Here is a 26,464-nt window from a genome sequence, read left to right as displayed (position 1 = left end):
AAAAACACTCTCCTGATGCCACATTTGTTTGTATGTAATTACCTCCAACCCCTGAATTCTCAACAAATGAGAGTGTTTCACAGCATATTCCTAAGATATTTTCTTTAAGTAAAGGTTTTTTTACTTAAGGAATCATATTCAGGTGTCATGGAAATGTCTAGCTATTTAAACCCTCCATGGCCTATACAAATCTCAAATATTTTTCTGACTACCAAGGTTCTACTCCATCCTTTTGGCCTGGCTTAAGTCTCATCTCTTCAATAAAATTATTATCCATTGTCTTCTGAAATTTATGTTGCATTTATAGACAGTGAGACACAATTTGTCACATGATGATAGAATACTGCAGATTCTCTCTTTGTTCCCCGTGTGTGAGTTGCCCCATTCAGATGTTAAATTCCTTGAGGCAGGATTAGACTAAGACCTCAAGTGACTCAAGGTACTAAAGGGATTTTGGCATCCCCTACAACCACCACGTCTAATTCAAAAATCAAAATGATGTCATTCAGTCACATAAGGATAAGAGAGGCTAGCAAATTTCAAAATTTTTCATACTCATTTTGAGAAATGTCATTTTTTAACATTGTTTCCCATTTTTAGTGGGACAAGCAAATGCATACATGGCCCACTGGATAATCCTACTCACTTTGGAGATAAAAGCAAATGTTATTTTTCTTGTGCATTCCTAGAAACAATTAGAATCTACCCACATCTGTTTGTTTGATTAAGGGAGTCCTTTAGTAAACTGTATGAAATTGGACGACATGTTAGAAAATAATTTTCATCTAATTATTGATTGCATAAGTGTGGGTTCTGTATATCAGAATTTATTTTATTTTACTTTTTATTTTTACTTTTTACAGAGATGTGGCCCAGTCTGGAGTGCAGTGGTGTGATCCTAGCTCACTGCCACCTTGACTTCCTGGGCTCAAGTGATTCTTCTGCCTCAGCCTCCAAGTAGCTTGCCAAAACTTGGAAGCAACCATGATGTCCTTAGTAGGTAAATGAATAAACCCCGATACATCTAGACCATAGGATATTATTCAGCGCTAAAACAAAATGAGCTATCAAGCCAGGAAAAGACATAGAGGAAGCTTAAGTGCATATTAGTAAGTGAAAGAAGCCAATCTGAAAAGGCGTGCACCACCACGCTTGGCTAATTTTTCAATGTTTTGTAGAAATGGGGTGTCTTTAGTTGCCCAGGCTGGTCTCAAGTGATCTGCCCCCCTCAACTTTCCAAAGTGCTGCGATTACAGGCCTGATCCACTGCACCTGGCATATATCAGAATTTCTTAAAATGAGAAATACATTTTCCTTCTGTAGCCCAGCTGTCAGTGGCTCACTTGTCTTCCTTTTCAAACTGCCCCAACAAAATATCCACTCTTACCAACATTTCCATATTAGTGATCAATGTAAATTTTTTAAGGCAATGGAGGTATTTTTATATCATGCACCCACAGTAAACTTGACATCGTCTGTGTTCATTGACTTTTCTGTACAGTTGAGCACTGACCATCTTACTGCAGGAGTGAGAAGGGGTCTCTGACCCTCCCCTCTATCTACAGCCTTTCTACACATTCTGAATTTGGTCTGGAAGTATCTTATCAAACCATTTCACCAACAATGCCACATTCCTCCTAACAACATGTTAGAGGTATCTTGATCCAATTGTTAACGATAAAATTTTCTCAGATAATTGTACCTTGTTTAGGCCAAGAATCTGATTCTTAGCCTCAACATAAGCCCGTTAGAATGATCTAGGTGATGAACACAGATTCTTTCTCATCCCCATTTTGATAAAGTTCCTTCTTTTTCCAGTCCTGCTTACTGCATTTTTTCTTTTTAATAGACTTTTTAGAACACTTTTAAGTTCACAGCAAAATTGAGCATAAAGTACAGAGATTTCCCATGTATCCCCTGCCCCTACACATGCATAGCTTCCCCCATTATCAACATCCCCATTAGAGTGTGAAGGGGGCCAGCCCCTCCACATCTGTGGGTGTTTCTCGTCAGGAAGGATGAGAGACTGAGAAAAGAAATAAGACACAGAGACAAAGTGTAGAGAAAGAACAGTGGGCCCAGGGGACTGGCGCTCAGCATACAGAGGATCCGCTTGGGCACTGGTCTCTGAGTTCCCTCAGTATTTATTGATTACTATCTCTACCATTTAGGTGAGGGGGATGTGGCAGGACTATAGGGTAATGGTGGGGAGACAGTCAGCAGGAAAACATGTGAGCAAAGATCTCTGTGTCATAAATAAGTTTAAGGAAAGGTGCTGTGCCTCTATGGGCACGTAGGCCAGATTTATGTCTGACTTTACACAAACATTTTAGTGCAGTAAAGAGCAATATTGTCGCCAGCATGTCTCACCTCCAGCCATAAGGTGGTTTTCTCCTATCTCAGTAAATAGAACGCATGATGGGGTTTTACACCGAGACATTCCATTCCGAAGGACAAGCAGGAGACAGATGCCTTCCTCTTATCTCAACTGCAAAGAGGCCTTCCTCTTTCACTAATCCTCCTCAGCACAGACCCTTTACGGATGTCGGCCTGGGGGACGGTCAGGTCTTTCCCTTCCCACGAAGGCCATATCTCAGGCTATAACATGGGGAGAAACCTTGGACAATACCTGGCTTTCCTGGGCAGAGATCCCTGTGGCCTTCTGCGGTGTATTGTGTCCCTGGGTACTCGAGATTAGAGAATGGCGATGACTTTCACCAAGCATACTGCCTTCAAACACATTTCTAACAAAGCACATCCTGCACAGCCCTAAATCCATTAAACCTTGAGTCAACACAGCACATGTCTCTGAGGGCACAGTGTTGGGGCTAGGGTTACAAATTAATAGCATCTCAAGGCAGAAGAATTTCTCTTAGTACAGGACAAAATGGAGTTTCTTATGTGTACTTCTTTCTTCTAGATACAGTAACAGTCTGATCTCTCTTTCTTTTCTCCACAGAGTGATACCTTTGTTACATTTATAAACCTACATAGACACATCATTCTCCCTCAAAGTTCATAGTTTACATTAGGATTGACTCTTAGTGGTGTACATTCTATAGGTTTGGGGCAAATGTGTAACAACACGTATTCACCATTATAGAATCATACAGAATAGTTTCACTGTCCTAAAAAGCTGTGCTCTGATTTCCCTCCCTGACCCTACCCCTGGAACTACTGATTTTCCTATTTTCTTCATAGTTTTACTTTTTCTACGATTTCTTATAGTTGGAATCATACAGTATGTATGTAGCCTTGCCTTTCCTTCCTTCCTCCTTTTCTATCCTTCCTTCTTTCTTCTTTTTTTTTTTTTTTTTTTGAGAAAGGGTTTTACCACATTGCCCAGGCTGATCTCTAACTCCTGGATTCAAACAATCCTCCCACCTTTGCCTCCCAAAGTGCTAAGATTGCAGGCATGAGCCACTGCAACTGGCCTATGTAGCCTTTTCAGATTGGCTTCTTTAACTTAGTAATATGCATTTAAGCTTATTCCATGTCTTTTCCTGGCTTGATAGCTCATTTCTTTTTAGCACTGAATAATATTCCACGGTCTGGATGTACGATGGCTTATTCATTTATTCACCTACTGAAGGACATCATGGTTGTTTCCAAGTTTGGGCAAATATAAATAAAGCTGCTATAAACGTCCATGTGCAGGTTTTTGTGTGGACAGAGTTTTCAACTCATTTTACTAAATACCAAGGAGCACAATTGCTGGATCATTCAGTAAGAGTATGTTCAGTTTTGTAAGAAACTGCTAGATTGTCTTCCAAAGTGGCTGTACCACTTTGCATTTCTACTAGCAATGAGTAAGAGTCCCTGCTGCTCTACAGTTCTGTTTACTTTCACATGGATTGATGGTCAATTGTCTCATAGCACTTACTACAACATGTGGCTGATTTGACACATAGCTCCCTTGTAAGGGTCTCTTCTACTCATTTAGAAAACATGGAATACTGGTATGAGCTATAAGGCACAATGAATTTCCCTTGATAGGTCAAAAAGAGACCCAGTTTAGCAGGCACAGGGGCTCATGCCTGTAATTCCAGCTACTCAGGAGGCTGAGGTGGAAAGATTGCTTGAGCCCAGGAAGTGGAGGCTGCAGTGAGCCATGATCTCTATGCATTCCAGCCTGGGCAACAGAGCAGGACAAAGATATAAAAACAAACCCAGCTGCGGCCCATTTCGGGTCCTCTTTTGCTCTGTAACTTGCCAAGTTTTTCTTTTTTAAAAAATCTCTTGTATTTCCTCTTTTTCTAAATAAGATTAAGAGATTCCAACATACTTTAAAGAATATTTATCTAATAATATTCTTAAAGAATAGAACACATATTCTGATTAGCATTGAATGTTTCTTAATGAATAATATTACAAGAAATGAAATAAGACTATTATTCATGGTTACCCAATAACAAGAGTGTGTTTTTCTTTCTTCACAACTTAAAGTTATAAAGTGGAAAGTGAGTATAAGTTTAGAAATTTTTAAATATTTTGGTAGCCATAAAATCTAGAAGTAAGAAAAAAGGTTGTTCATAGAGTATTACAATGGGAATAAGCAGCTATGTGAAAGGAAACAAATAGAAACTTTTTTTCATTTTAATGTAAAGGTGTGTACCTATCTAAAATTCCTAACACTTATTTAGTCTCCCAAATTATTGCTTTGTATTTCCTTGTAGGTCTCCTTGGGAAACTTGTTCCAATTCAACTATTAGACATATTGTTATTAACATTAACTTACTTTCTTACCCTGTAAATGTAACTTTTTTTCAGTAGTTTTATCATCTGTGATGAGATTTGTTCCGTGGTTTGTTAGTGTGATGAAGAAGAGTGTGGTTTAGGAAAGTTGGTTCACAACTAAGCAAAGTGGCTTCAGAAAACTCACTTGGGTCTCTATTTCCCAGGTCTGGCCCTTAGCCTTGGAGATCCAGGTACTCGGTTTTGCCAGTGCTCAGAGATGAGCAGGCTCTGGGAATGTGGGAACAGTCATGCAGCCCAGACTCACCAGAGATTTGCATATAAAGATTTGAATACAAAATAAACTCCAGTTTATTAACTTGTACTAAGAAAGAAAAGGCCAAGGAGAAAGAGCGGCAGTGGAGACGCACACCAAGGGCATCCGTCTCCTAGCTTGGGTGGGTTGCTGATATTCTCAAGTCCTCAGTCCTCATCTATACATGGGGATAATGATAGGACCCAACCTCACAAGATTGTGGGACACTTAATGAGGTAATGTATGGAAAATGCATTAACACTCTGCTTGTCACTTTCTGAACACTCAAATATTAGGAGAAGAAAATATTTTTAGCTCCTTTGGTTGGTGCTTTCTCTCTCAGAATGAGTTGTTTCCTGGATGTGTGTGGAGTCAGACTAAAATGGAATCAGGAGATTGTAATGAAGGAGTTCCTGGCTTGAGCCATCCTTTCACGCTACAGAGATAAATTTGCCAGGGCCACGCTGTTTACTGGGAGCTCCTCACCTGAACCATGCTAAAGACACATTTATCAGATTTGTTTTTCTAAATATTGTTTTCATACACTTCGTGCTGATCATTGACTTTTCAGCTGGCGTGACCTTTCTTTAGCTCTGTTAACACCACTGTTAACAAACAGCTGGTACAGTTGTGGCAATATCTTTGCCAGTGCCTGTGGCAGACATCAAGCATCAGCTGGGTTCTCTTCCTGCTGAGCCTGAACTCACCCTCCGAATTCTTCTCATCACTGACCTCCAGGCAGCCACTACCAACGGCTCATAGTTTTTACTGGAAATAAAATGTATTTGTGATGTGGGGAATAGGCCACAAAGAAGTCATCAGTCCCTATTTATAGCTGAAAACACATTATTTCTCATCAGTGTGCAGTTTCTATTAATCGAGTTTTCACCATACTAATGGTGATAACCTTCAAACCTTCCACAACCTCGCAAAACATGAGCAGATAAAGGTAAAAGTTATATTGGCGAACTCCTGAGTTCCACTCTCAGGTTTTGTGCATGTAAGGGAGCTTGTGCTTTTAACATTTCCATTTACTAGCTTTTCTAACCTCCTCATAAAATGTGCATTAAGAGTGATTAATTAAACAAGCCATAATATGGAATCCATATTATAGAATATTGCTTAGTGATAAAAGGAATGAAATACAGATGCATACAACAAACTGGATCAATCTCAAGGGCATTATGCTGTGTTGAAAAGACGAATCTCAAAATGGTTCATACTGTATGAGTCCATTTGTTCATATTCTTGAAATGACAAAATTAGAGAGATGGAAGAGAGATTAGTGGCTTCTAGTGGTTTGAGGAGGGGAAGGAGGAAGGTGGCTGTGACTGTTAAAGGGAAGCACAAGGAATCCTTGTAATAGAACTATTCTGTAGCTTGACTATGGTAGTGAGCAAAAGAATCTACATGTGTTATAAAATCACATTTAAAATACAAACCTATACAAGTGCACATAAAACTGGTGAAATCTGAATAGGTGAGTGTATTGTATTGATGCAGGATTTTTCTTCTCAGTCACTTTGCAAGCCAGCTGATGTGCCCCAGCTAACCAATGTTATAGCTTGTACCCACATTCAGCAGTTCCTGAGCTCTTGTATCATGCCCAACAAGAATGAGGATATGCTGGACATTGAAGTATGAAGAGGGCAGAAAAGAATGTTATTGAGTGATGGAACAGCTCTCAACAGAGAGGGGATGCAGGGTGGGTGGGTTGGTTCACCTACCAGAAGGCAAGAAAGTCCTCTGTGTGACTGGGTCTGGGACCTTTTATGGGCTCAGAATGGGGAGTGTGTGCTGATTGGTTTGTGAGTATGCAGAAAAGGCAAAGCAAAGACATCACTCAGATGTGGGCACAACAGTGTAGAAAAACCAATTAGGAAAGGGTAGGTATATGTAAAATAGGTGAAAGGTGGAAACAGATCAGAGGAAAGCATGCCAAAGGGGAAGATAAGTTCTCAATCTGGTCCAAGGACTTAACTTGCAGCTTGGCTTTCAGGCTTTAAACTGTCTTCTGCTTGGAGGTGGGATTTCACTGGGAACATGCCCCCATCAGCCTAGGCATTTGGCTGCCTTCTGCCGCTCCAAATATCAATGTCAATTTCCTGATTGTGATATTGTACAAGATGTTAACACTGGAATAGGAAATGGGGTGAAGGGTATGTGGGGTCTATTATTTCTTACAACTACAATTATCTCAAAATATTTTTAAAAAGATCTGCAATGAGCATTTCAAGAATTGCAATTGCATCTATTACAATTAAGTATCAAATAAAGGGAATTATTCCTTCAGAATAGGAAAGACTGCTGCTCAAATATTTTCAAACTCAAGGTAGGTGTATTCTTAAAATTTTGTAATATTTTTACTTTAAAGACAGTCCCCAAAGATGTATTTACTCCCTCATCTGGCCTGACTTATCAATATTATAACAGAAAACTGGCTTAAAAAATTTATTTTAGTACATCTGCAGGTTTGTTGTATAGGTAAACTCATATCACCGGGGTTCGTACAGATTATTTCATCAACCACGTACGAAGCTTAGTACCCAATAGTTATTTTTTCTGCTTCTTTCCCTCCTCCCAACCTCCACCCTGAAGTAGGCCCCAATGTCTATTGTTCCGTTCTTTGTGTTCATGAATTCTCTTCATTTAGCTTCCACTTATAAGTGAGAACATGCAGTATTTGGTTTTCTATAACAGAAAACTGTTTATCCAACATTCTATTAGCCTGAGCACCTTATTTAAAACTTGACAGAACGTTAGTTTATGCTATTTGTTTTATTTTCTGTTTTGATATGAAACGGTAAAATAACTAAGCAAAAGTGAGACTGGTGCTTTTGTCCCCTTAAAAATGGGAGGTAGGGGGAGTATTCTGCAGTACTATATATTTTCAGCCAGAGATGGCAAACATGCAGCAAGTATGTTTCCACTTAGCCCTGATTCTCCAGTCTATGACAGACATCATTGATTGATCATTGCACAGAATTTTCTGAAGATCTTACTTCCTCAGAATCCTTCTCAACACACACTCAAGGTAGTCATTAACAGTAAGTTGCCACCGACACAAGATGGAGCCCCCGAGTCAGCATTTAGGTACTAATTCTCCTTCTCAGAGCATGGGACTTTCTAGAGTACTCTAACCCCTGTCCATGCCAAGTAAAAAGGATTTTAAGCATTAACATTTTGTTTCCTTTCCCAGTGTCACCTCTTCTAAGCAAGATTCACATGCTTGCTGAATGTTTTTAGCTTCCATAAATAAAAAGTCGACAAATTGAGTGATTTTGCATTAAAATACAACATTCCTGAAAAAGTAGTACCATATACAGCTGGTTAACTGTGAACAGATTTAAAGTCCTATATAGTTCAAGCAGAAAGGGAACACGACTGGCCAGCATGGAGAAAAATAATTTATCCTGGGCAAGTATATATTTTTAAAAAGGCATTTGTCCCTTTTTGCAATAATTAAAGTAGCAACCTTAAGTGTCAAAGATTATCAGTATCTAGATGCTGACACTAGTTACTTGATTTGATAGTAAAGGGGTCTTTTAGTCCAGAAGCAAGAGAAATGGGTGATTTTAATTTATTTTCTTTACATGTACTTTATCCAGACTAGTATAAGGAAAGCAATAAAAACTAACACATCATAGAATGGTTTACCTGAAAGAGATAATTCATCTACTTCAGAGACCCTGAGTACCCACTGTGTTAGAGCCACAGTTTCCAAACTGTGTGCTTAATTTAAATTTTAACTTTGGAATGCTTTAAATTTCAGAGGAAAACGAAGTGAAATCTGTCAGATGCTGAATGAGCTTAAGGTACTTCACACTTTCAACCTCTGGCCACATGTATTAGTTGGTTCTCATGTGCTATAAAGAAATACCTGAGACTGAGTAGTTTATGAAGAAAAGAGAATTGGCCCACGGTTCTGCAGGCTGTACAGGAATCATGGCAGGATCTTCTGGGGAAGCCTCAGGAAACTTACAATCATGGCTGAATGTGAAAGGGGAGCCAGCACTTGACACAGCCAAGCAGGAGGAAGAAAGGTGGCGGGGAGGTGCCACACACTTTTGAGCAACCAGATCCCATAATAACTCCGTATCACCAGAACATCACCGAAGGGATGGTGCTAAACCATTCACGAGAACTCCTACCCCACGATCCAATCACCTCCCACCAGGCTCCATCTCCAACACTGGGGATTACAACTGAACATCAGATACGGGCAGGGACACAGATCCAAACCATATTACCATGCCACATTCCTTTAGATGATGTCATATCCTTGCAAAGCTGAGTTTTAGAGGCTTACTGGGATGAAATGCAAGCACAGTCTAAAATGTAGAAAAAATGTACCAAAAAATGTAGAACGAGAAATGAAGAAGGCAATGTTCTACCCAGGGCTCAGCAAGCAACATACCCCTCATTAGTAAATAATTATTGTTAGTTATAAATACAATTCAGTTGTTATTTTTCTTTCAATTTATGTGTATTTTTTCAAACAACTACTAAGTTATTAAGGACATAAATGCTCAAGTTATTCAAACCTAACTACTTAATGAATGAAACTGTTAGGTATTTCTGTTTTATGAAAATATTACTTAAACATCAAGTGAATTTGGGAACCTCTGTCCTAGGGCATAGGGGAACATATTTCATCATGTTATTTCATTTACTCCTCATAAAATCCCATAAGATAGGTATAATCAGCCTAATTTTATACTTGAAGAAATTGAGATTTACAGAGTTTTAGTGACTTGCCCAAATCTACCCCACTGGTAGGTGACTGGGGCTACAGGGGCTAAGTGACGTGCCTAAAAATTTACAGCAAGTCAGAGGCAGAAATAAAGCAAACAAAATCCTGGTGTCCTGATTCTCCTCCCAGGAGAATCCCTTTTACAAAGCTATACTGTCTCTCCAAATCCTCACACGCCTTCTCTCTTCTGAGTCTGAATGTACAGTATGAAAAGATAGACTTCCATGCTACACATCTTATTTAACTACAGGTGTATTTATGCTGCCTTAATAGCTGCCCCACTTGATTTTGAGTATGTGAGGAAAATGTACAAAATACTGTGACTGAGGATTTTTGTTCAGTCTGAATAAATGCTAAAACAATATTAAAACAACTTTAGGCTCCTGTAACCAAGGAGGCTCTGAGGTCTTACAGAGAATATTACCCTCTCCTCAGGTTTCCTGTGGCTAGATGGCTGATCCTGCATTTCAGGGAATTGGACACTTGGGATCTATTTTCAACCTGACGAACTCCAATTGAACACTAAAGAGAGTCTAGATTTTCCCTTCAGCCTTCACAGAAATGATCCCTGATACCATCTTTGTAACCCAGAGGGGCGCGCAGTATTAAAACCCAAGGTGCAATGAATGCAGATAGAACCTTTACAAGATTTGACACATTGGTCTCCATTGTAATGGGTATTTAAAACACAGCTTTCTCGGGCTCAGTGAGTTTTTGCTTTGCCTTTGTTCAGTGGCATTTAACATGCAGCCTTATGAACAGCACGTTAAACAGTCAGCCTTTGTGCCTTTGGGCTCATTTCAATAAGTTTATAGAAATTTAATTTTTTAAAGAAGATTTATTACAAAAGTTGTGTTATTATGACTCACATTTAAACAAAAATTTTTATCCAAGGTAGAATCTTTTTTCAGTTTGAATAGCTTTCATTTGTTCTACCATTCTGCTAGAAACTAGGGATTCAAAGGGGAACTAGCACAGAGACCCCCTCCTAGAAATGGGAGTCATGTCAATGAAAAGTCTCACTCATGGTAGTTGTCATAATAAGGCATTTACAAGTTCTGATGGTGGCAGCAAGGAAAGAATAACCAGTTCCACCTAAAGGATGCTACCAAGGCAACGTTCATAGAGAAGGCGATGATTATGTTTTATCCCGAAGCACAAGTAGGAGTTTTGCTGGGTGAACATGTGAGAAAGGGAATTCAGAGCAGAGAGAAGAGTGTGCTCAGAAACGAGAGGCTGAAACAGTTAGAAAGGATGCAAGTGGTTGAATGTTACTGGACTATGAAGTGTCAGAGAGAGAGCAACCAGTAAAGCCAGTGGGTAGATTAGGTCATGATAATAAGTGGTCCCCTAGACCATGCAAGCCTGTGGGTTTTACCAGAAAATGTGCTGATTTTAGGCAGGGGCATGACATGATTAGGTTTGCAAACTAGAAAACTCATTCCACCAATAGTGTGTAGAGTAGCTTGGAACAGGTAAGATACCAAAAACAGGAAGGATCTCTTGGGACGGTGTTTAGTAAACACTGTTTACATGGTGAAACCTTACTAATTTAGACTCGTTTTTGAAAATTTGTGGTGCTTTAGTGCTCAAACCTCTTCCTACTAGTGAAAACTACTTCTCCACATGAACACAGATTGTAGTGCTTCACTTTCCAGTACACACATGCTGGTCCTACTCAAAAGAAGTAAAGGCCGGGCGCGGTGGCTCACGCCTGTAATCCCAGCACTTTGGCAGGCCGAGGTGGGCGGATCACGAGGTTAAGAGATCGAGACCATACTGGAGAACATGGTGAAACCCCGTCTCTGCTAAAAATACAAAAAATTAGCCGGGCGTGGTGGCGGGCGCCTGTAGTCCCAGCTACTTGGGAGGCTGAGTCAGGAGAATGGCGTGAACCTGGGAGGCGGAGCTTGCAGTGAGCCGAGATCGTGCCACTGCACTCCAGCCTGGGCGACAGAGGGAGACTCCGTCCTAAAAACAAACAAGCAAACAAACAAACAAAAACAAAAGAAGTAAAACGATTCTGCTAAAAGCAACCTTTATAGTGCTTCAGAAAACTTAAACAGTTTTCTCTGTCCATTATTTTTGTCAGAGTTGGGGAAGGGTTGTTTGTTTTCGAGTGTGTGTGTGTGTGTGTGTGTGTGTGAGAGAGAGAGAAAAGAATAGAACAGAATCCTAACAATCCATAATGAGAAGAAAGCTAAATGATCTAGTCCAGTGTTTTCAAAAATTTATTTACTTAATCCCCACAGTAATGAAAACATGTTCCACTGGATCCAGAATACAGATATACATATAAAAATCAAAAGTGAAGTATTTTACAAAAAAAAAAAGCAGAAACAAACTAAAATACCTATTCTTCCTGTATATAAGGAGCCCTACTTTTTACCGCATTCAATTTCATTTTTAGAATGCTTGTCAAGACCGTGTAAATTGATTTCCTGACTGATTAATGAGTTGTTGCCTGCAGTTTGAAAAATACTAATTTAGTTCAACTTTCATTCTGATTCAGAAAGCTTTTCCTAATTACAGATTAGTAAAGCAATATCCCTAAATTAGTACATAGATCCCTTTCTCTGTAGACCTCACCTTTCTGATGCAATGTCCCAAACATATCTGCCTAATTCCTTTACATACAGATCAAGGAGCTGCTAACATCAGGTGTACATAGAGGAGACCTCACTAAGCTGAGAATCAGTGATCTGGAGAAAGCAGAATATTGGCCTCTCAAACCCCAGGGATTTTCTACTAGAAAAGTTTGAAAGTCCAAATAGATCCAAATTTAAAGTCCAAATAATAGATCTGAAAGATTCAAAGTTTGGGTGGGTGATAGAAAGAACCTTGTCATAGGATTTGAGAGACCTGAAACTCAACCCATATGACCTGAGCTTCCCAAATACTGAGCCATGGAGCAGTTGCATCAGAATCACCTGGAGACCTTTTTAATGTATAAATTCCTGGGCCTCAATCCCAGAATTATGATGGAAATATGAACATTTTAAAAGCTCCTTGCATGATCCACATCTGACCATGACTGGTAACTTCTGATTTGGGTTCTCTGAACCCCGGGAACTTCTTCTAGAGAATGATCATGAGATCTGCCTCCCTGCCATGATTGTTATAGAGAACAAATGAAATACTGTATGTATGATGAGTTAATGGGTGCAGCACACCAACATGGCACATGTATACATATGTAACAAACCTGCACGTTGTGCACATGTACCCTAGAACTTAAAGTATAATAATAATAAATGAATAAATAAAAAAGAAATACTGTATGTAAAAGCCCCAAAACAGTCAAAAGCCCTACAGGTGCAAGATACCAATGTAAAGAGATATCTCATGATCTTTCCTGGCTCACCTTGAAAATTACTAATAATAACTGGATGTCTAAAAAGAGAGATTCTTTTCTTGTAATAAGTTTGCACATTTAGCTCATGGTAATACCAGAAGTTTCCTAGAACTTAGTAAGAATGTTTTACATAAATTTTTAGAAATGTTAGAAAATTAAGCCCTCAATTAAAACTTTGGCCTCTCTGAAAGAAAATAACATTCTGTGCTCTAGTTATTACCTGTGGGAAACAATGGGGTTTTGTTTTTGTTCTTGTTTTCTCTGCCTTACAAATATATATCGGGAGAAAGATATAAGAAAGTTCACCTTATACATCCTGCAAGTAGGTGAAGCCTAAATGAATCAGTCCTAAAATAGATGATAAATGTTAAGCTAATGCTTTTTGACAAGCATTTGTCTTGGAAAAAGAGAAAGAAATAGAATGTTCAGTTTTTGAGGACAAGGTATTAACGATTTCTCAGGCTATTTATGGAAAAAAACTTATTTCAGTTCTTTCATGGTGCTTATCAAGTAGAGATTTTTATTTAATAAGCATTGATGTGTACTAGGGTTTATATAGAAATCACATCCTATGTAAGAATTATATATCAAATCCCATACTTTCTGAGTGAGAGAATTTGGACAGTGTCTATGGTTAGTGATCCACAAAGTTAAATTTTCATTTTAAAAATGAGCAAGCAATGCTTTCCCAATGGTTTCATGTATTAAAAAGAATTTTTTTTACTGAAACTGGACGAGAATTAGAATATTCACTTGTATTGCTTCTGATAGAGCATCAGAAATATAAATCTAGAACCAATCACACAGACCACACACTGTACTGGAAACACATTAAGAGCTATGAAACACATCGAGAAATGCTTGATTAAAAGCTTAATATAAATTTTCAGGGTAGAAAATTTTTTTTGTTTTTTCTAAATCATTTTTAAGCAAAATGATTAAAGCAAGGTCTAGAATGGAAGAATAAATTAATTAGAAAAAGAGACCAATCTAAGTGTGGTTAAGATTATTATCTTTGATAGACCTATGTCTAAACAATTACTTTCCAACTTTCTCCCAATATCTTAATAACAAAAGTTGCTATGGAGTATTTTCTTTTCATTTTAAATAGCTCGATATAATCAACACCTAGCTGCTTTATCAAGTTCAGATGCACTTTGGAATGTGCTAATGGAGGGAATATACTAAGAATCGGAAAGGAGTCCAGAGGATATTGACTACAGTTTTTTGTCTTCTTTCCTTTTATCCCATAACTGATCAGAGAATAACAACACAGAAATATGTGTTGGGCAGCACATTATAGTTTATGAATCCCCATTATATGTGTTAGCTTATTTTACTTTCATGGTAACCTGGTGAAATAGGTAGGATCTGTCTCTGGAAAAATACCTCTAAGATATGCTAAATATGAAAAGATGTTTAAGAAGAAAAAGTGCTGGGGAAGGAAGGACATGTTTCTACTGATCAAAGAAGTTACTTAACTTCTCACCCCTTGGACTTATTACCAGAGTTCTGAGTTTCATCTCATAATGTAGCAAAATATTCCGTGCAAGAAACCACTAGAATGCACCAGCAAAAGAAAGATGCCGAAATAATGAATGAAAAAGCATTTCCATCATGGTCATCTCAGACAATGAGATTCCTCCATAGAGAAACAACATAGCATACTGCCAAATCAAATAACATGAAAACACCAAAAGAGTCAAAATGGACAATTTATATGGTTTAATTTTTTATAAAGTCATTTTCTACATTAAGCTGTGTAAACTTGAATCTGAACCCTCACTCTACCATTGCTTTGTTATGTGACCTTGGCCAAGTCCATTTAACTTTCTCTCAACCCATTTTCTCATCTAGTGGTAAATAGACAAAATAATGCTTATCTCACAGGATGGTTGGGATGATGAAATATGTGATGTAATGAATATCCAGTTCACAAACTATCACCACTTTGTAAAAATGTGAGTTACTGAATTGGATCAGCAGTGGGTTAGCTGGTTGTTTGTACAGTCTGAGACATCTCAGTCTTCTCTGGTCAACCTGTAGCCCCTTACTTCTGACTGTGAATCATTTTGAGTTCTTTCCACTCCCTCAACCCAACATCCAATCATTCACTGAGTTTTTCCTATTTTATCTCCTAAATAGTTATTTAATCCACTATTTTTCTTCTTCTCCACTTCTATAGCACCATCCTCTTTTAGGGCTCCCATCATGTGTTTTGACTAAATTGTCACCATGTTCTCTAAACTGGTCTCCTTGTGTCTAGTCTTTGCTCTTCGCTTCATCTTCCCTGCTACGTACAAATCTAACCCCGTAAATGTTTCACTAAAACATTACATTTGCTTCCCAGTGACTTTCAGAATGAAGTCCAAGCCACTTCCATGGAACAAAGGGACCCCCATGACCTAACCCTTTAGCCCCATCTCCTGTCACTGTCTTCTTCTTATTTAGTGTTATTTACAAATAGCAAATGTTTTTAGTTCTTCATACACAGCATCCATTTCATCCTTCTGTGTATGACTTTGGGAGACATCCTCTGAGTAGACATTAAAGGCTTTTCATCTGACCAGCCAATTGCTCTATGGCAGTAATTCCCAGATAAAGCCCCTTACCTTACCCCAGGCACCTCCCTTAAGGGGTAGAGAAATTAAAAAATTTATAAAGGGGGAGTTGTCAAGGCAGAAAAGAGAGATGTGACACCCCCAAGTCATCTTCCTAAAGAATTGTGATGTGGCTTTGTTTTCAACCTGGATACTTGAATTAAGGAGATTGATGCCTCAGTCATTATACCAAACTGTGTTTTAAAGGTGTATGAGAGGAGGCAAACAGTCTGGATGTCACAAAACTACTGCGCTATCTAGTGTGTCTCAGAGCCCTTAACAAACACAGCCCAAACAATGACTCACGACCCCTTTATAGCCCAAAACAAGCTGGTATTTTTGTCATGACTGTTCATCTAGGTTTTTATTTTTGATCCAAAAGGACATGCAGGTGAAGGCTAATTTGGTGTCTGAGGGTGAATGGAAAGAGGATACAATGTTTTAGCATTATTGCTCAATACCATTGATTATGTCTGTGGTTCAATTAGCTGTGTCGTGAGAGAAAAGGCAGTGTGAGTCTGAACACTCCTGGACTGAGGCCCAGTTTTCCAGGTAAGGTTTCGATTGCTTTGCGATTCAGCCAAGACCACCTAACCTCAATGTTGGAATTCACCTGAGTATTCTAGAAGGTATAAGTCACCTTTTTTCTCCCTCTATGCACATCTTTTCATCTGTGGAAGATCTGAGGTCTCTCAGACATAGATAATTTCAAAATATAGGAATCATGAACTTAAGTCTCAGATTTTTAAAAAATAGGCATTGTGTAGTAGGAAAAAATACTAGGCCTGCAGTCAAGCTCAAATATATTTAAATCTTAGTGCCATTTATTCACCATGGGGTCTTACATGAGTCAGTTAATCTCTCAGAACCTCTGGCTACCCACATGAAAAAAAGTGCATGGATAATACCTATCCATCAGGATAGATTTAAGGATTAAACAAGACAAGGTATGTGAGAGGGTTTAGCATTGTACTAAATAATTAGCACACGGTAGGAACTATGTCTGTTTTTTCCTTTATCATCATTGGTAATGACCAAGCTCTTTATTTCTATTTCTGCTTCTGAAATAACTGGTTTGGGTTTTTTTCTCCTTCTATTCAGCTTTGAAAGCTGCAGGTCCAGCAAAAGCACTGTGGCTGTGTGATAGGAACAGATGGATAACTAGACCAGCCAGAGGAAAAATAGGAAGGCTCCATGACGGAGACATGACAGAGGGCTTGGCTGATTGACTGTAATTTACAGCATCCATCATCATGAGTCCAGGGACAGATACTGTGTATTCTAAGCCTGACTCAGGCTCTGATTCCTTCCAAGGTGTTAAGCAACTCATTTAGTATCTGACAAAGAGTCATCATAATGCTCAGCATAGCTGGGTTGTCTCTGCCAAGATAATTCATCATTCACTGTTTTTACACGTTAATGCAAAAACTATATATATTGAGTTCCTACAGAGTGAGGGACTTAAATTGGGGTTTGCGGATACATTTAGGCAGCCTGTAAACTCCCAGGAATGTTATACATGGATTGGTAGATACGTTCTTGCCTGTATTTTATGAGAGGATTTATAGCTTTTATTAGATTCTCACTGGAGTTTGTGACCAAAAAGAGATTAAGAATCACTGCTACATGGTGTAAGACTTATCATACCATGTTCATGAATATGTTTTTCCTAGAATCTTAAAAGACATACCCTGATGAAAAAGGGATTGGAGCCATGCACTGTTTCTGTGAACTGTACTATGTTGTAATAGGAATTTTACTACATTTGATTCTCAATGACAGAATTCAAGCAGACATTCCAAGTTGTTTCTTAATTGCTGATGAAACAAGCTTGAGTTTATAGTACTCTTCTCCTAACCATAAACTTTTCCTCATTCTCTCATATTTCAAAAACGAAACACTGTTTAGTTATCTCAAATGAAAAGTGCCTTGAGGACAAGGAAACAGGACTTGGAGTTTTATCACCTACAGTGTTCAGGTAGCCCAGCATCCTTGCATATGCATTATTTATAAATAAAACCTGCTAGATACTGGGAAGTGGCCTCAGGCAGACATGAACAGCAAGCTATGTCAGATGTGGCCCACCATTGGCCACTAGCTGAATGACAGAGGGTGTACCACAGTGGTGGAGTGGGTTTGGCTGGAAATTGATGGCTGAAAGTATTTGAAGTGAAAAACCAGAAGTCATCTCTGTCACTCTGTCACTAAAATAAAAACTGACAATTCAGAGATAGAAACAGTACTGCTTTTCCCCTTGCCCTCTGACTGGATATATTCTGTGACAGGGGATTCCCTGAAAGGTCTAGAGTAATGCCCCACCCCCCTCCACCATCACCGCCAGGGGACACCCTCCACAAAGATGCCTGACAACTGGCCTCTTCATATGCTTTAGAGGTGAAGCCTACTTAAAAAGCTAGCACTTGGTGGAAAGGGGATATTTGGTTCCCATTTGCCATCACTGACTGTTCTTGCTATTGCTTTTTGTTTTCTCTCTTCATTTAAATTTCTTTCTCTATAACAACGCTAGCAAGAAAACTGAGTAGACCAGAGAGAACAGACCAGATAGAGCAGATGTTCCAAGGAATGCTGGGAGAGGAGAATAGGGGAAGCATGAGGGGATCACCAAAGATCGTGTGAGTTGAGTTCAGCGTGTACATGGTCAAGGCATTGTGTACCCCATATGCCCACTCCTCATCCATCCATCCAGACAGCGTGAAAATGGGGCAAGAATACTGGCCTTGAGTTTCCATGAGTCCAAATGTAACCCAGGCTCATCACTATCTATCCATGCCATGTTGGCAAATTGCAGGACTTCTCAGAGAGGTCTTCCTCATCTGCAAAGTGGAGATGATTACACCCACTTCACAGTGTAGTACTGTGAGTTTCATGTGATAATGCATGAAAAGTACATGGCAGGCATTTAATAAATGCTAGCTTACAGTTAGCTGTTCTTATTTCACAGAATCTCATTTTCTGGGAGATTAAGATGTATCCTTTTAAAACCTCATATCTGATGATAATATTTCTAATCTGTAATATATGTATATATATTCTTACTAATACATTTCTTAAGCAAAAATAATTACACATAATTTGACCTATATTTTGATGATGAAAAGTTACATTTTTGTAACTATTTTAAACCATTTTAAAAGTGCTTTTTACATTGATCATTGTTTAGAATATCAATTAACACACTGTGCTATAATTCAGCAGAGCTACCGGACACTGTTGTTCGTTCTGCTTCGGGCTGCTGGCCTGAAGATAAAAGCTCTCTGGTTTTCTGAAGTATATGATGTTTCATTTCCCCTCTGGCAGCTCCCATTAATACTTAGGTTTAACTTTGCCCCCTTGGCTCATTCTGATTTTCTGCTGCTTTTCTAGTCTGGAAAAGAGATTAACAAGATTTTCGCTGACCTTAAAACAGGAGGGAGGAGGCACTGAGTGAGAGTGTGAGGGTCTCTTCAGTGTTGTGTGGGCTCGCCATGCCTTATCTCACCTTTCCTTCTGCTTCTTCATTTACTTTGCTGTATTTTTAGGGTGTTCGCTGTATTTATGCTACATGCTCTTTTACAAATGTAGATTAGCAAGTAAGTATTTAGTCAAGATTTTTTTTCTCAGTAATGGAAGAAGTCTTAATTTAAAAGCTCCTGGTTTGGTCACTTATATCCCACAGGGATGAAGGTCACTTTTGACACTTGAGCCTTTGCTTGGCTTGGGGCCCTCTTCTCAGCATAGGGAATGTTCCATCTGCAGTCAGGACACTGAACTAAGATCAACAATGGGCACAAGATGAATGAGATAAGATGAATGCCTTCAATTGGCTTAAAATCTAAAAGAACAAAGACAATGTAAACTGTAATATGAGGCAAAATTTGATAAGTTTTATAATGAAGTCTTAAGTGAAATTTGGAAGAAAGGGAAAAATATCCATTTTGAAATCCAACTTCCAGCAGGAATAGTGGGGCGTGTCTGAGCCAGCTTGACAAGGGGAAGGTTTCTGTGGCCATAGTTTGAAAACAAAGTCATCCAAAGAGTCATCCAAACAGAAGCAAATACGTAGACCACAAATGTGCAGACTTGTTTAGGGAATAGAAAGAATTTTTGTTTGGTTTCAGAGTGGAGTGCTTAGAGTTACTGTGACAGATAAAACTGGAGAAATATAGCAGACCAGCTCCTAATGCCACACCAAGTAAGGAGTTCTGTGTTCTGGTGACTTCATAACAGATTGAATTCTGCGAAATCACCGAAGTTTGCACTACTTAAGCCAAATGGTAGAACTGAACAAGATGTGTGGATGTATTTAGATGACTAGCAACTCAACAGAAGGGACTAGAGCTAGCCTCTGGTTTCAACTGAGTTTCAGAGGAGAAATATCTGGGCCAACCTGACTAGGGTGCTAGCAAACTTTTGAATTCAGCATATAATTTATCTTGTAAATGTGACTATTTTAGAAAAAACAAAATACATTTGTGGAGAGCACCACACAATTAGCTTCATTCAGATTTGACATTTGGATCTTGGCTTTTCTAGAGACCCTGTTTCTAATGATATCTTTTTCTGGGCTTTTTTTTTTCATCATTATTAAAGTCACCCTTTACTTTCCTTCTGCCTTTGAAGTTATAATCTCGTCAGTTCAAAGTCTTTTTAGTGCACTTAACAGAAAATTTAATCAAAATGCTAAGCCAAATTTCAGCTAAAAACTTATTAGCGTCACTGGAAATGTGAGTCATTTCTATTTTCAGGTAATGCTATTCAGCCAAATGGGGTTCATCACACTGTTCTAGACATTTAGAAAATAATTAGATATATTTAGTGTAGAAGTAGTTACAAAAACCATACTCAAAAAAACTAAAACTACTCTATATGCTGGAGTACTACAGAAACTAGGTATGAGTTTGTGCTCTCAACATTTGTTTTTCTATGTGATTATATATAGTTACTTATTACACATATATACCCCCTCATATTTAATGAAGCAACTTGGTAAAGCGTACCAAACTGAAGTAAAGGGATGAAAGTTTGGGACCAGGCTCCTCTAAAATTTTCTGTGTGGCTGTGGGCCTGTTGTTTGAATTTCCCTGGAGTTCAGTTTTGCTCATCTTACCGAACCAGACATTGATCTCTTCCCTGATGTTATGTAATTTAGCTACCCATTAGTTGTGTCTGATCATTGCCCCTTTCTAATCCTTCAGTGGAAACTGATTAAAAGTCATCATACAAGAACAGGAACTTTTTGCTTAAATTAGGATTTTAGCAGGAAAGAGAAGGAAACAAAACACTTCAAAGTCTTCTTCAACCATCAGCTTTAGGGGAAAAAAGGAATTCAGTAAGTCATAGTATAGATTTTTTTTTTAATGCCATCGATTTTAAGGATTATCCTGGGGTCAAATTTTACACTCATATTCAATTTCTCAAAAATATTTATTGCATGAAAAAGAATTAAATAAGGGCATTTGCAGTTACCTGGATGGAATTGGAGACCATTATTCTAAGTAAAGTAACTCAGGAATGGAAAATCAAACATTGTGTGTTCTCACTCATAAGTGGGAGCTAAGCTACAAGGATGCAAAAGCGTAAGAATGATGCAATGGACTTTGGAAACTCGGTGGGAAAGGGTGGGATGGGGGTGAGGGATAAAGGACTACAAATTGGGTACAGTGTATACTACTTGGGTGATGGATGCACCAAAATCTAAGAAATCAACACTAAAGAATTTATTCATGTAATCAAACACCACCTGTTCCCCAAAAACCTATGGGAATAAAAAATAAAAATTAAAAAACCAAAATATGTATTGTGATAAGTGATTGATTTTGCTAAGTTACTGAATGCATGATTTATTTAGTCTTCAGAGCTAACCTGTGAGATAAGATCCATTTTGTGGATATGAATACTGAGGCTGAGAGAAGTATAAGTTTATTCATAGTAACATGAGTAGTAAATGGCAGAACCAGTTAATTATGTGGAACTAGAGCTCAGGGCTGCAGAGAAGGGATAACGGGGTTTGAAAACAACAGCTAGTTGACTTCCAAAGAGCCAAGTTTCTCTTCTGTGTAGTGCAGAGCTGTTGCTGGGGAGTGGCTTCACAGCCAGGGACTTTGTTTCCAGTGTCTCCCATGTAGGTGAGGCCACATGGTCCATAGGCCAAACTCCTGCTGGCCAACAGTATATAGCACAATTCCGTCTCTTCCTGGCTGAAGTGGTAAAGTATCTGAGGTGACTTCTTCACATTTTCTTCCTTTTCTATGGCAATCTTGGAGGCCATATCTCAAAGGTGATAGCTTCATGCGATGGGAGAAGCCTATGTGAACAGATTGGATAGACACAAGAAAGAGACCTAACAGCACTCTCTGATGGTTTGGCTGTGAAAAGAAAGAATCAAAGATACTTCTTAGGTTTCTGGATGGAGCATCTCGGAGGATGATGGCACCAGTTTACTTGGAGAGGGAACCCTGGCAAAAGAACTGGCTGGGGAGGAAAATGACGGATTCAGCTTTAGTTTATACATGCCTCGTGTGAACACTAGATTGTCTTGATAGATTACTGAAAGTTAAATAAGATGTTACAGAATCTTAGAGTCAATGTTATTCAACAGAAGGTATCCTAGTCCACTTGTGTTGCTATAAGGAAATACCTGAGACTGGGTAGTTTAGAAGGAGAAGGTTTATTTGGCTTTCAGTTCTGCAAGCTGCACAAGAAGCACGGCACCAGAATCTGCTTCCAGTGAGGACCTCAGGCTGCTTCCACTCCTGGCAGAAGATGAAATGAAGCCAGTGTGTGCAGAGGTCACATGGCGAGAGAAAGCAAGAGAGAGGAGGGGAGGAGGTGCCAGGTTCTTTTTAACAACCAGCTCTCATAGAAATTAACAGAGTGAAAACTCATTCACCACTTTGAGAATGAGACCAAATCATTCATGAGGGATCCTCCCCCATGACCCAAACACTTTCCTCTAGGCACGACTTCCAACATCAGGGATCAAATGTCAACATGAGATGTGGAAGACAAACATCCAAACTATAACAGAAGGAATTAGAAAGCTACTGTTAGATGGTTTGTGAAGAGATGTGGATTTTCCTCCCCTTTCTGTGTTAACAAAGGAAGAGAAAGACCTTACCATTTGAAATGGGTTGGACTCTTTACTTTTGTATGATGTATACTATGACAGTTTACTATTTCTCAACTCTCAACTAAAATGGTAATAATAATTATATCAATAAATGATATGAATTTTTGCTTGGGTAGCACTTTATGTATATATCTAAACCCATTTTCTCATTTAATACAATAATGATGTGAAGAAGGCATAGAAACTGAATTCTTGAGAGATTAAATGATTTTTTTGATATTACACAGTTAGTGGTAAAGCTAAAATCTGATGTCATGTCTGACTGGCAATGTAACAAAACTCTGTGAGGGTTTGAGTTCAGGAATTATGGAGGTTTAAAAAGAAGGCTCTAAATTAGTTTAAATCCCAGTTAAGATTGTCAACATTGGTATATTTACATGTTGTCACAACTGGAAAACTCTGAAGTGCTAAAAACTCAGAATTGGCTTATTACTGTCAAAACTAGAAGATTTTTAAGCGTTAAAAACTGTTCAGGTATTCAGCTGTTCTGGTAAATTAAATATTCTAGTTAGGGAGAGTTTGCATTTCATAACTCGAATATAGATCATAATTTAAATGCTAGTTTTTAAACAAGTATACAGCCTAGTCCTTTGAACACTAAAACAATACTCAATATAATTTTGTCTTTTGGTGTTGTAGAAAACACTCTATTTGTTTAGCTTATCATAGTAAGTATTATAGAAATTAATTACTATTGCCCTGAAGTTTTCTGGCACTAGGTAATAGACATTGCTGATAGGGAAAAAAATCAGAGGATGTCACTTTCTTGTCCTTCTACTTTGTCTACCTCTCTAGTACTTTCAATGACTGCCCATTCCACTTAGAATTTAAGTTTTTTGTGTGTTTTGTTTTGTTTTGTTTTGTTTTGTTTCGTTTCTGAGTCAGAGTCTCACTCTGTCACCCACGATGGAGTGCAGTGGCACGATCTCAACTCACTGCAGCCTCTGCTTCTTGGACTCAAGGGATACTCCCACCTCAGCCTCCCAAGTAGTTGGGGCTACAGGTGCATACCACTACACCCAGCTATTTTTTGTATTTTTAGTAGAGATGAGGTTTTGCCATGTTGGCCGGGGGGTCTCCAACTCATGAGCTCAAGCAATGTGCCCACCTCAGCCTCCCAAAGTGCTGGGATTACAGGTATGAGCCCCACACCCAGCCTAAAATCTAAGGTCTTTAACTTGACTTTCTAAAACTTGCATGATTGGCTCCTGGCAACCTCATCTCATGTCACTCTTCACCTCAAACACCACGCAATAATGCATATATGCCCCTTTGATGACTAGATGACTACAGTGTGTAAGAGTGACCTAATGGAAAGAGTGTTTCAGGTTTTTAGTAGCTGGTCTCTGATTGCACATAATTAGAGGGTAATATTAGATGTTGTATCTTGAGTCTAGAAAAGTCTCTGGCACATGATAGATGCTCAACAGGTTCCTTTTCTACTGACCACTGAATGAGAAGATGAAGATATCTTCTGATAGTGATGCCAAATACTCCAGAGCTTGGATGACTCTAAGCATTGAATGAAATGCTAGAGTTATATCCCTGCCCAATACTGGACAATTGGTGAAGAAAATACCAGTGATGAGAAAAATTATCATTCTAATCTTGCCAGGTGAATATGAGGACCTAGGATCTGAGAATCATTAGTAGAGCAACAAATAAGTATTTAAATTTTTGAAATAGAAGATCTGTAAGTAAAGACAGAGAATAATGACATGACTGTTTACTCTAAAATTCTGAGGGGATGGCTTAATAAATCTGCAAGCCTGCCAAGAGTTAATTTTCCAAGAGAGTTGACTTGAGGAAAGACTAAGGGAGAGCAGGTGTTCACTGTAACTTGATGGATTTATGTGATCCAACAGGATGAATTTCATGACAGTGAATTTATGTTACCTATTGTGATTTAGAGCCAAAGGATGGATGGATGGAGGACAGATGAATAAATAGATTGATGGTCATTATTATTATAAATCTTGCAAACAGGATCACTCTACATGCATCCTGGTAGCCTTTAAGGCCTCTCCAAAGAATTTAGAGCATATACTACATATTAATTTTCCTTTAAAACTTTTTATTTCTATGTGTGTTTATCTGATGGCTGATTTTTTCAAAAATAACTTCATATTTACATACATAATTTTTAACTTTTTAAAACATTTATATCCTTTTTTAGAAGTAGACTTCATAGATCCTTATTTAAAAAAAGTTGGCTAATAGCCTGTGGTGTATAGAAAGGGCAGTACCATGTAATCTCCTACTTTATCTACCTCTCTGCCTCCACATAGTAGGTTAGAATTAAACAGAAGAATTCTAATGCGGGATATGTTCCAGTTGTCTTTTTTTTTTTTTTTTTTTTTTTTTGAGATGGAGTTTAGCTCTTGTCACCCAGACTGGAGTGCGGTGGCGTGATCTCAGCTCACCGCAACCTCCGGCTCCCGGGTTCAAGTGATTCTCCTGCCTCAGCCTCCCGAGTAGCTGGGATTACAGGCATGCGCCACCATGCCTGGCTAATTTTGTATTTTTTTAGTAGAGACGGGGTTTCTCCGTGTTGGTCAGGCTGGTCTCGAACTCCTGACCTCAGGTGATCCACCCACCTCGGTCTCCTAAAATACTGGGATTACAGGCATGAGCCTCTGCCCCCAGCCTTTTTTGTTTTGTTTTGTTTTGTTTCCGAAACGGAGTTTTGTTCTTGTTGCCCAGGCTGGAGAGCAATGCTATGAACTTGGCTCACTGCAACCTCTGTCTCCCAGTTTCAAGCTATTCTCCTGCCTCAGCATCCTGAGTAGCTGGGATTACAGGCATATGCCCCACTCCAGGCTAATTTTCTATTTTTAGTAGAGATGGGGTTTCACCGTTTTGGCCAAACTGTTCTCGAACTCCTGACCTCAGGTGATCTGCCCGCCTCAGCCTCCCAAAGTGGTGCAATTACAGGTGTGAGCCACTGCACACGTCCACCAGCTTCCTTTTTAAATTGATCTTTGAATAATTTAACTTGAACAATTAAATGATACATGTAGTAAGAATTTATAGATTTTACCAAAGGACTGGCCCCCTATTCCCTGAATGAAATATAAAAAGGAAAGGGCATATAGAAAAGCATTTCTGGTATTATCCAGTACATTTTCTTTTGAATTCATTTTCTGGTGGAAAATGGAGGGTTTTTTAAACCTCATTTGGTTTGATGAATTACAATTCAATTGAATTTTTCTGTTTATGCCTAAAAAGTCTATCTGAGCAGGACCATTAATTTAAATGCTTTCTACAAGTCATTGTCAGGCCAGGGAGGGACTGGAGATGGAAGGATGTGAAGAAAATAAATGACTGTAGTGCGAGAAAATGGAGGAGAGAAAAAGAAAGTAACCTTTTTACAGATCAAGGTTCTAAGGGAACAGATCAAATTATTTTACCTAGTGTTTAAAGTATTCTCCTTCATGCAAAACTTGTGTGTCTCCCAAATAGGCTAGGCAGGAAACTCCAAATTCTGTGATATCTCTAACCCAAGTAGAAGGAGCACTGACCTACTTTCAGATCACACTGGAAAGACCAACCAATCAATTGAAGTTTGTAACAGACCTGCACAAAGAGAAGGCTTCATCAATGCTGTATTTTCCTGCTGCATGAAAGAGTTATATTT

General features: G+C 38.7%; 1 protein-coding gene and 1 long non-coding RNA gene across 14 annotated transcripts in view; one reads left to right on the top strand and one right to left on the bottom strand.

Annotated features, from left to right (window-relative positions):
* Positions 1-26,464, top strand: part of SGIP1 (SH3GL interacting endocytic adaptor 1) — a 238,033-nt gene that overhangs the window by 57,304 nt on the left and 154,265 nt on the right.
* Positions 21,033-26,464, bottom strand: part of LOC134759465 (uncharacterized) — a 66,490-nt gene continuing 61,058 nt past the window's right edge. The window contains exon 4 of the long non-coding RNA XR_010135688.1: positions 21,033-22,063. This is a non-coding gene — a long non-coding RNA (uncharacterized LOC134759465). The remainder of the gene's footprint in view (positions 22,064-26,464) is intronic.

Source organism: Pongo abelii, chromosome 1, assembly GCF_028885655.2.
Source record: "Pongo abelii isolate AG06213 chromosome 1, NHGRI_mPonAbe1-v2.0_pri, whole genome shotgun sequence".
NCBI lineage: Eukaryota > Metazoa > Chordata > Mammalia > Primates > Hominidae > Pongo > Pongo abelii.
The sequence above is the reverse complement of the archived record's forward strand: the minus strand, read 5'-3'. Positions and strand labels throughout refer to the sequence as shown.